General features: G+C 37.9%; 1 protein-coding gene across 5 annotated transcripts in view; it reads right to left on the reverse strand.

Annotated features, from left to right (window-relative positions):
• The window catches only part of ALPK1 (alpha kinase 1), a 120,937-nt gene extending 118,081 nt beyond the window's left edge, over positions 1 to 2,856 (reverse strand). For 2 of the 5 annotated variants that reach the window (XM_022596411.3, XM_022596409.3), the window contains exon 1: positions 2,432 to 2,676. The gene's annotated coding sequence lies outside the window, so the exon portion shown is untranslated. Of the gene's footprint in view, positions 1 to 2,431 lie in introns of all 5 variants that reach the window. The other 3 variants (XR_002647765.3, XR_002647766.3, XM_022596415.3) reach the window with 3 other exon arrangements.
• Between the last annotated feature and the right edge of the window lie 8,892 nt (positions 2,857 to 11,748).

The following is an 11,748-nucleotide window of genomic DNA, read 5'->3' on the forward strand; positions in this document are numbered from 1 at the left end:
CACGGCAATGAGAAGCCCGCACACCACAACAAAGAGCAGCCCCCCACTCACCACAACTAGAGAAAGGCCCTCGCGCAGCAACAAAGACCCAACACAGCCAAAAATAAATAAATTAAAAAAAACATAAATATGGAATGAGTTTACAACGAAAGTTTGAATGTCCATTCCTGTTAAAGTTCTTCAACCCATAGAACTTAAAATATCAGGAAATAAAAGCATTTACAATGAACATTTTATTTTGAAAAGCTGTCATTCTCTGCAAAAGATTAAGGGACAGGAAAATAGTACATGTGCTGTGTTCTGGGAAAGGGGTCAGTGAAATTTTGGAATGGGAGAAGCCATGGAATTTCAGAAATATTTTGAAATGCACACACTTATTCTTAAGGAAAATTCCAGGTTCTAAACCCAAACTTAGATCACATAGCACTTAAGGGGGGATTGTTACAGCTTAACAAATCGGGCGTGCTCATTACACAGTATTATTTTATGTGAGATTTTATAATATCCATCATAATTTACATATAGCTTTTTTTAACTTCAAAAAATAATATTTTAGTGTTTAAAGTAGTTATTGTCTCTCTACTCATGCAAGTGGATGCTATAAAATTTTGGAGTCTTGTTGGGGGAAGAACTTGAAGAATTCATCTCAGACTCAAAAAGACATTTGAAGTGGAGAGTAAATTATTGCTAGAATAATTTAAAGTGTTTTGTTTCTTTTGAGGCTGCAGGTTGACAGGATTTGGACAAAGGAGGTGGGAAGACAGAAGTAAATTATTTTGGTCAGTGGATATAAAGACTTGACTTGGCTTTTGTTTACATCTGTTGTGTTATCCAAGCTGTAAATTAACCTACACCCACCCTTACCCAAAATAATGCACACCATACAGTCATGTAATCTGCTGACACACCACTCAGACCTAGGGGTGCACAGCTTCTGTGGTACAATTACTAATACTCTTTTTGGTTCACTTGAATTCGAGGTCAAGGAGGAAAGAGGAGAAACAACAGAATCTTGAGACTATGATGAAGCATCATGTATAGACTTGTACAGCAACAGTGATTACATGTGAAGAATTAAAAATGTTCTTAACAATGAAGTATCAGCCAACCAAAACTGAATATTGTTTCTCATAAGAGTACTAGCTGCACTAAGTAAAAAGAAAAGGCAGAGGGAGATAGAAGCAAACAGAGATGCCATTATGTTGTGACATAAAGTCCCCTCCCTTCTGATCCTGCCTCTCTTTTCGCCCTCACCCACCTGCAAATTCCAAACAATTCTAAAGGTTTTAATCTGTGGCTTTAAAAAGTCATCCGGACCCCTAATTTTAAATGCTAAAATTGGTTAATGAAAGGACTCTTTTGAATAGAAATACGAAGGATTTTAATTTCTCATACTTTCTCTCTACATAATGCTTCTCCACATCCAGAATTCCCCTCGGGGTTCATCCCAAATGAGAAGAGCAATTTTTCAGCCTTATCTGTTTCCTGGCAAAACTATTGAGGCCATGATAAAAGTGACAGTTTCTGTTATCACTACCTATATACTCCAGGCAAACGTCCCAAGGTTAATTTTTCAAATAAGTAATCCCAATTCCTGTAATCAAAGATCATAATTCAGTGATAAATAAAGGCAGATGTTCACTAGCAGCAGTTCTAGCAAGTCTCATGACTTGAGGACTTTTTTAAACTTTTTTTTTTTCTTTTTTGGCCGCCCAGCGCGGCGTGGGGGATCTTAGTTCCCTGACCAGGGGTGGAACCTGCGCCCCCTGCAGTGGAAGCCCGGAGTCTTAACCACTGGACCGCCAGGGAAGTACCCATTATTTAAGCCTTTAAAAGAAAGGGGTTTCGGGACTTCCGTGGTGGCATAGTGGTTAAGAATCCGCCTGCCAACGCAGGGGACACAGGTTCGAGCCCTGGTCCGCGAAGATCCCACGTGCCGTGGGGCAACTAAGCCCGTGCTCCACAACTACTGAGCTTGCGCTCTAGAGCCTGCGAGCCACAGCTACTAAGCCCGTGCGCCTAGAGCCCGTGATCCGCAACAAGAGAAGCCACTGCAATAAGAAGCCGGAGCACCGCAACGAAGAGCAGCCCCCGCTCACCGCATCTAGAGAAAGCCCGCGCACAGCAACGAAGACTCAACGCATCCAAAAATAAATAAAATATTCAAAAAAAATAATAAAGAAGCTGGTTTCTTTTCTCTTCCTAATAACCTAACTTTACTGCTGTAGGTGGTCCTTCTCCCCTCCCCCTCCCTTTCTGGGGAGTTTTCAGAAGTGCAAATGTTCTTGGAGCTCCAAAGTTATTTCAATGTAGAGAAGGCCACCAGGTGGAAACAGGGTCACAAGTTAAGAAAATACTGCCTTAAAAACTATGTCATCTTTTATACCCACATCTACTACTGAGTTTTTGTCATTAAAAGGCTGATACTCACCTTTATCTCGAAGAAGAGGAAATACACTATAAAACTGGCAAATCTAACTCTGAAAAAAGTTAATTATAGCACAACCTCCCTGAAATATACTGTTTCTCATAAACGGCCTCCGTTTCAGGAAGTAGGAATTTGAAAGAAAACATAGACTGTTATTGTCTCAGAGTTTGATTGTGTAATTCAACTCCGGGACTTTCAGCAGTTCTAGAATTGCTTTAGTGAAAGGTATTCTGGGAGTTGTATTACTACAGAAAAGTTCCTTCTTCTAAAGAAAGTGCAAGAAAACTCCTTATTTGGACTAAGTCAGAATGGAGGGCCAGTCCCCTTGAGAGCCGAGGAAAGAGACCGTTAGTAAGAAACAATGAACATGACATTGTTTGTGATCTATTATCAAAAGAAATTCATGTTACAGCACCATTCGGCGCTCCATCTATTTTAGAATTAGTGTGCAGAATTGAGCTTATTGTTACAAGGACACCTATATTACCAAGTTTTTTGAATTGAAAAATGAAATTGGGATTGACATGTATACACTGATGTGTATAAAATTGATGACTAATAAGAACGTGCTGTATAAAAAAATAAATTAAATAAAATTCAAAAATTAAAAAAAAATGAAGTTGGAATTTATCTCATAGAAAATCTCATTGGGCTGATTGGCTTAACAGTGAGGACTATCAACTAGTGTTATATAGTGGATATCGTCCTTCAATCTAAATCTGCGGCTCCAAATTTTGACAAAATAATATCAAAAGTACATGAAAAGATATTTAAACGTTTAACAACATTTTATTGGAAAAGTTGTTGACGTCAACAATATTTTAATTTCCTCAGTCCTTTCTGAGCCTGCTGGATTAAAGAAGTGTCCTCTCCAGTGAAGGAGTAAGACATTTCATTAGTAGTAATTTGATAAGTCTTGGTAAAGCCTTTTTGATATAGTTCCCCAAAACTGAGAAACTGAATGACGAATAAGTGGGTGACAAATCCTTCGGCAAGCTGGATGGTTTCCAACTCTGCTTCTCAACAAAACAGAAAAAGAAACTACTTACGTATTCAGCTACTAAATATTTTAAGTACTAAATACTCAGTATTTAGACAACTTAAAAAAATTTTTATGATAGATCACTATGTAATTCTTAATATACGACCTTAGAAGAAGTTCAAATAACCAAATGAATTGTATATCAAAACTCTTTCTATCTCCTTTTATTTATGTAAAGAGTTTCTCTTTTCTCTGTATGCATTTTTTTTGTAGAATGCTGGTTTATTCCAGCTTTCAGTAACATTCATCCATGAACTAATTTTTAAAAACCTTATAAATCGGGCTTCCCTGGTGGCGCAGTGGTTGAGAGTCCGCCTGCCGATGTGGGGGACACCGGTTCGTGCCCCGGTCGGGGAAGATCCCACATGCCGCGGAGCGGCTGGGCCGGTGGGCCATGGCCACTGAGCCTGCGCATCCGGAGCCTGCGCATCCGGAGCCTGTGCTCCACAACGAGAGAGGCCACAACAGTGAGAGGCCCGCGTACCACAAAAAAATAAATAAATAACTAAATAATAAAAAGAGAGAAAACCTTATAAATCTCACTGAGAAATGCATTTTCCATAAAATCTTATTCTGTTTAATAGTTATCCACCAGAATATATCATTTATTTTTGTCTTTCTAATCTATTATGAATTCATAATCCTTGTAATGTATAACTCTGTATTTAAAAAATTAACACTTAAAGTCTATGGTCAGAGGAAATAAAAACAAAATTTAAAAATGTTTAATTTTAGTATGCACATGTTTTTATTGTAAAGAAATATGACTTTTTTTTTTTTTTTTGGCTGCTTGGCTTGCAGGATCTTAGTTCCCCCACCCAGGCCCTCAGCAGTGAAAGTGCGGAGTCCTAACCACTGGACCGCCAGGGAATTCCCAAGAAATATGATTAAAATAACTTTCAAGCATATAAACTACTAATATTAGGAGAAAATTCTATGGAGAAAGTGGAAAGGAAATAAAAGTTAAAGGAGATGAATAATATAAACTTTCCAGTTGTTAAACTTGTACATGTACAAGAACTTGTACCTGTGTTTTTAAATGGATGATGGGGTCAGCAAATTACTAGCATATATAATTTCCATTGGGTACATCTAAAAGAGTTATTAAACATCTGACTTAGATCCTTTGCAACTATTTAAAGTGATGATAAAAGATGGATATCAACTTAAAAATGTGTGAGAGGGTTGTTTTTGTAAAATTCTGTTTGAGAGTAAATGAGCAAAAATGTTAGAAATTCAGTATTCTAGAGCCTAAAAGAGGGCATTGGATACTTGGGAATGGAAAGAGAGAAAAGGGTGCTGATACTTTTATCATCCTTATTTGAGGGATGCAATGAGGCATTTATCTTGCCTACTATCTGGACAACAGTTGAATCTGTCTCCAATAGCGATTTCTGGTAGAATTCCCAGAGCCATGGAAACACAAAGATAGAATGTCTCATTTATGATCACAATGTTGAGCTTTAGAAAGATTTCAAAGATAAAAATTCTTTGAGATGGAAAACTAATAATGCAAGCCTCAATTATTGTGAGATGTACACTCATAAAAGAAGTATATTATGAATCACTTAGAAAAACTGGTTGCACCATCATATTCATTTTTATTTTCTAGGTTTGACTATTTTCTAATCTTGACTATAAATCGCTAAAACAAGCTGATATCATTCGTTTGTTCAAATAACATGTTTAGAGCATTTATATTGTGCCTAGTGTTACATTGGTGCCATGGATTCAGACTGATCACGTAAGAAATACCCTTAATGCAATCACAGCGACAGATAGGTTGGTGGATATATGGCTAGAAATTACCTGGAAAGATAGGAGTTAGCTCATAATATGAGAGCTTTGTGTTTAATTCTAAGGAGTTTGAACTTTTATCTTGAAAGCACTGGGGAATCATAGAAAATTTTAAGGAATATGGTAAAATCATATAACTATTTTAGAAAGAATGCTCATTGTAGTAGGAAGGTTGGATTATGGGACAAGGTTTATTCCAGGAGAAAATCATGGTAGTGGATGGATTAGAAGGCAAGACTGGAGTTAGGAAATTGAGTTAGAAGACTACTGCACTGGTCTATACCGCAGTGATGACTGGGCTTAATTAATAAGAATAACAGTAGAAATAAAAAGCAGAAAGAAATACCGGCTTCCCTGGTGGTGCAATGGTTAAGAATCTGCCTGCCAATACAGGGGACACAGGTTTGAGCCCTGGTCCAGGAAGATCCCACATGCCGCGGAGCAACTAAGCCCGTGCGCCACAACTACTGAGCCTGTGCTCTAGAGCCTGCGAGACACAACTACTGAAACCTGCGTGCCACAACTACTGAAGCCCACGTGCCTAGAGCCTGTGCTCTGCAACAAGAGAAGCCACCACAAAGAGAAGCCTGTGCACTGCAAGGAAGAGTAGCCCCCGCTCGCCACAACTAGAGAAAGCCCGTGCACAGTAATGAAGACCCAACACTGCCAAAAATAAACAAATAAAATAAATAAATTTTTAAAAAAAGTAGAAAGAAATATTTAGGAGTTAGGTTCACAGGCCTGTGTGAGAGACATAGAAGTATGGGTAAACGACTTAGAGGCTGTCCAAAAACAATAACTGTAGTTAGAGATTACCGAGGGAGGATGTGAAAAGTCACAAGAAGCAAGTGTGGTAATATCAGTATTCATGCCAGAAGAGAGGGGCCACAAGCGAGATGGGGAAAGAATGTGTAGATCACAGCAGAGAAAGCAAAAAAAATTATGCTCTAAAAACAGGATTGGCTGTATAATCTGTGGGACCTCTTGTCCAAAAATTATTAAGAATTTCAAGATGACGACAGCAGAGCCAAGCATGAGGCCCTGAGTATGGGGCCCTGTGCCACCGTTCAGGTCACACCCTCATGAAGCCAGCCCTTCCTAACAGCCAGGTAGGTGAGAGTGGTTGTGTCATATCTCAATAAAGTGGGAGTGGTCAACAGTACCAAATGATGCAGAGAAGTGAGAAGGATGAGGATAGAAAAGTGTCCATTGGCTTGGCAAGTAGGTCAAGGATAGTTTTAATAAGAACAAATTCAGTGGAGTAGTGGTAGAAAGGAGATGAAATATTTTAAAAATCGTTGTAAGATAAATAGAGTAGAAAGAGAATCTTTCAATCTAAGCCTACATTAAATAAAATATCCAGGTGGAGCCTATTTTTGGAGGGGGTTACATTCTTTGCAAAGGTCTTCAGTGATGGAGCAATATGATCTCAAGACCAACTTAACCCTTTTATTATATAACTAACTACATAATAAACATGAAGGCCACAAACAGCAGGGAATAGTGAGACTTCTATGGGCATAATGGCCAGAATGTCATTCTGGAACTTTCTTCAATTAGTTGTCAGCACAATGATGATAAGCATAAAGAAAGAACCAGAGATGGAGGATAAAAAGAGAACTTATTCCAGGTATGGCATTTTTCTGGGGAAAGACTTTCTGTTTTATTTTATGAGAAAATGAAATTATTGTATTATAAATTAAATAATGTATATGGTCTAATCCCTCATTAGTAGTATAAAGTTGTTATTTGTTAGGATGCTAGTAATTCATTAGATTTTAAAAATTAATGGAAAAGCACTGGGACTTCCCTGGTGGCGCAGTGGATAAGACTCTGTGCTCTCAATGCAGGGGGCGTGGGTTCGATCCCTGGTTCAGGGAACTAGGTCCCACATGCATCCCGTAACTAAGAGTTTGCATGCTGCAACTAAGGAGCCCGCCTGCCACAACTAACACCCAGTGCAACCCCCCCAAAAGAAAATTAATGGAAAAGCACTAACAAATGATATGTAAATATTTAAATATAATATTAAAGAGGAGGAGGTTTTGGGTTTTTATTTTCTTTCTTACTAAAAATTACACTAATAAGGAGTACTATATGACAAAGTTTAGATTTAACAAGGCAAAATTAAGTTACTTGGTTTGGAGGATATGTGACAGGTAGAAATAATGCATCCCTCCCCCCAAAACTGGCCCTTCTTTTCCTGCTTACATAGCTCTCATAATAAGTGACTGGGGATTCCAGGATCAGGATCCACTGGAGACTCTCATTATCCACTGGGCTCCTCTAATCAAAAAACCTTATTAGTGTTTTATTGTTGTCTAAAAATTACCACAAATTTAGCAGCTTAAAACAGCACCCATTAAATGATCTGTTCTATGAACTAAATGTAAAATATCTATAAATGAAGATGCATTTTAAATGTCTATAAAATGATATAACTAGAGCATGGACATTTTATAAGTATTTAAGAATTTAGAGGAAAAGTAATAAAGGTCCTTTGATATATGAAAACAAAAAAAAAAACAGCACCCATTTATTATTTCAAGGTCTCGTCAGTCAGAAATCTGGGCACATTACAGCTGAGAACACTGCAGTTCTCGTGTGAGGCCTGGGGGGACTCTTTCAAGGCCCATTCAGGTTGTTGGCAGAATTCCATATATAGGACCAAGGTTGCCAATTTTCTTGGTAGCTGTTGGCTGGGGAACACTCTCAGCTCCTAGATGTCAACCACAGTTTCTTGCCGTGTGGTCTCCGTAGACAGTTCCTGACATGGATGTTTGCGTCCAGGTCAGCAGGGGCATGTGTCTCTGACTTCCTGAAGGGCTGAGCCCTTTTAAGGCTTCACATGTTTAGGTCCGGCCCAACCGGATAATCTCCCTTTGGATTCAAAGACAACTGATTAGAAACCTGGTCACAGGAAGATATCCTATCATATTCATGGATTCTGCCCACACTCAAGGTGAGGAGATTTTACAAACTGTGTATACCATGGGGTGGGAATCTTGGGGGCTGTCTTAGAATTCTGCCTACCACACAACTTCCCCATAACTGCCCAAGGAGGGGCCAGACAAATGGCCTGAGACAGCATGACTCCTTCTCTCCCTCCACCCTCCAGGTGTCCTGCCTCTGGGGGCTCCAATTTTCTCCTCACCATCTGCTCACTCTCTTGAGAGACTGAATTTTATTGCAGTTCTCCTCATGTGAAAAATGTTGAGGCATCAAAGCACTGAGACCTTTCTCTCAGGAGATTTCTTTCATTTGGTTCTTCTTAAAAAAGCTTTTTTGTGTGTGCATGGAACCATATTGCTTGCAAATGAGACCAAAATCCAAACAGTTTGAAAAAGTACACAATGAAAAATCTCTCCCACCTCCACATTCTGCCCTCTGTCTCCCAAATTCTTTTTCTCAGACTAACCGGTATACAGTTCCATTTCTTGGATCTCTTTGTAGATAGTTCATGCATTAACAGACATTTCCCCGCCCCCCCCCCACAAATATAGCATTTTTGTTCTGCACTTTGGTTTTTTGCTTTAGTGATGCATCCATCAGATCTTTGCACATAGATCTAAGTTGTTTTAACTGCAGATGCTTGACCCCCAAATAGGGAGAAAGTGAAGTCTAGGCTAGTTTTTCTTCATTCTCAATACTTTGGGCCCACTCCTGTCTCCCATTTAGCAGATAATGGGAAAAGAGCTAAGTGAGTTATCTCAGTTGATTCTGAATGTTTTCACAGGTTTGCAGAGAGCATCAGCCCTGAGATGGGACACTCCTGAACTGAGTCACTCTGAATCTGAACATTTTAGCTGGGCCTGGGAGAGTTAGATGAGTCTGTATCCAAGGTGCTTAGAGTGCACTGAGCACAAGGCGAGTATCATATAACCCAGTTGCCAGCAGGCGACGCAAAAAAGCAACACTTTCTAATTTTTTTCTATAGTGTGCAATTGTATTACCACAAATTAGCTTCTATTTTTGATTTTTAAGTGAAATACAGTAGGCTTTCAGGTATATCAGCTTAGTTATGGGCTAGTGAAAGTATCTAAAAGCAGTTTTTTAGATTGTTTCCATGGACAAATATTTTTGTAATTCCAAACATGGAAGTAACTGAATTAGAAATTATGTTGCAACCCATATCATGGAAGTGAGTGGTAGTGATAGAAGGGGAAACAGTTACTGAAGGGGACATCATCAATTGAATATGAGAGCTGAGACAAAATTTTACTTTATGGTTTAACATTAATACAATTTGGAAATTTCAAATTGTTCAAAGCTAGATAGAAATTTATTGGATTGTAGGCATTTTTATGTTATTTCCAGATTAAATGATTCATCACTAATTTAGATAGTAAATCCCTCTTTTTTTTCGGCATCAACAATATAGATGCCTAGTGTTTCTTCTGTTTTGCTTTGATAAACAATTCTGGTCTGACCTTTGAGGTGCCATTTCTCTGAAGGGTTCCTTTTAATCTCTCTAATTAGCAGCCTAGGAATACTTAAACCCTCCAGAAAGCATTTAGCTTACTCCATATATACCCAGCAACACTCACAGCATTTGGCTGTGTCAAGTGAAGTTAACCAAGCTTTAAAGCCATCCAAAGCCTTCCTTCATTAAACTCACAGGAAAGGAGTCTATCCACATTCCGTGTAATTTAAAAGATGTTGAAAACTCATGAGCAGTTCTGAGTGCAAGAGAAAGTTCATGAAACTTCAAAATCAAAGAACGGGTTTGTCAAAATGACACAACCGTATCGAAACCAAAACAAAAATTGTTTTGCTCCTTTCCGAAACGGAAATCTGCAAATAAGAGCCCTAAAAAGTGCTTTTCAGTAGGTATGTTCTCATCAGCACATGCGTGATGGTAGCACATGCTGGAATCCTTACATTTCTTCAGACTGATGTTACTTTGGCTGAAGTATTTTCACACGGGCTTTTAGTAATTCTCTTGCTTTCAGAGAAATCACAGGCTGAGATGAGGATATTTTATAAACCTCTTCCTGTAATATCTAGTACTTTCATCACATAAAGTCCTATTGTGTTCCTTTAACAGCAAAGACATTTTCATCATCAAAGGACGATGTTCATGCTTCTCTGTAAATGCTATTGTTACTGTATTTAAACTTTGATCTTGAATAACAGTAAAAAAAGTAAAATCTGTAGTAGAACTGTAAAATAATCTCTTCTATTAAAAATGTTTCTAGTGGTTTTACACAAACAGTAACAAAATGAAGCAATTATTACAGAGTACTTTGCCTAATTTACATATTAGTGATTTAAAATCTTTTAAAATTGAAGTACAGTTGACTTAGTATATGAGTTTCAGGTGTACAACATAGTGATTCGATATTGTTATATTTTATGAAATGATCACCATGATAAGTCCAGTTACCATTTCTCACCAAAGTTATTACAATATTGTTGACGGTATTCCCTATCTTGGATGTTACATTTCTGTGACTTCTTTATTTTATAACTGCAAGTTTGTACCTCTTTATCCCCTTTCCCTATTTTGTCCACCTTCCCATACCCCTCCCCCCTGACAACTACCTGTATGGTTTCTGTATCTATGAGTCTGTTTCTGTTTTGTTTTATTTGTTCACTTCTTTTTAGATTCCACATATAAATGAAATCATACAGCATTGATCTTTCTCTGTCTGACTTATTCCACGTAGCATAATGCCCTCTAAGTCTATTCATGTTGTCATAAATGGCAAGATTTCATTCTTTTTATGGCTAATATAACATTGTATATATTTACCATATCTTCTTTATCCATTCATCTATCGGTGGACACTTAGGTTGTTTCTATATCTTGGTTATTGTAATAATGCTGCAGTGAACATTGGGGTGCATATACAATTTCAAATTCGTGTTTTTGTTTCCTTTGGATCAATACCCCAGAATAATGGAATTGTTGAATCATATGGTAGTTTTATTTTTAATTTTTTGTGGACTCTCCATACTGTTTTCCATAGTGGCTGCACCAATTTACATTCCTACCAACAGTGCAGGAGGGTTTCCTTTTCTCCAAATTCTTGCCAATATTTATTTGTTGTCTTTTTGATAATAGCCATCCTGACAGATGTGAGGTGATATCTCATTGTAGTTTTGATTTGCATTTCCCTGATGATTAGTGATGCTGAGCATCTTTTCATGTGCCTGTTGGCCATCTGTATTGTCTTCTTTGGAAGAATGTCTACTCAGGTCTTCTACCCTTTCTTTAATGTTAGTTTTTTTGATGTTAGTTGTATGAGTTCTTTGTATATTTTGAATACAAACTCCTTATCAGATATATCATTTGCAAATAGTTTCTCCCATTGAGTATGTTGCCTTTTTGTTTTGTGATGGTTTCCTTCACTGAGTGAAAGCTTTTTAGCTTGATGTACCTTCATTTGTTTATTTTTGCTATTGTTGCCCTTGCCTGAGGAGACAGACACCCCCAAAATATTGCTAAGACCAATGTCAAAGAGTACACTGCCTATGT

Source organism: Delphinapterus leucas, chromosome 5 (assembly GCF_059928025.1).
Source record: "Delphinapterus leucas isolate spDelLeu-1000000601 "Yukka" chromosome 5, BTC_Dleu_Yukka2, whole genome shotgun sequence".
Classification (NCBI taxonomy): Eukaryota; Metazoa; Chordata; class Mammalia; order Artiodactyla; family Monodontidae; genus Delphinapterus; species Delphinapterus leucas.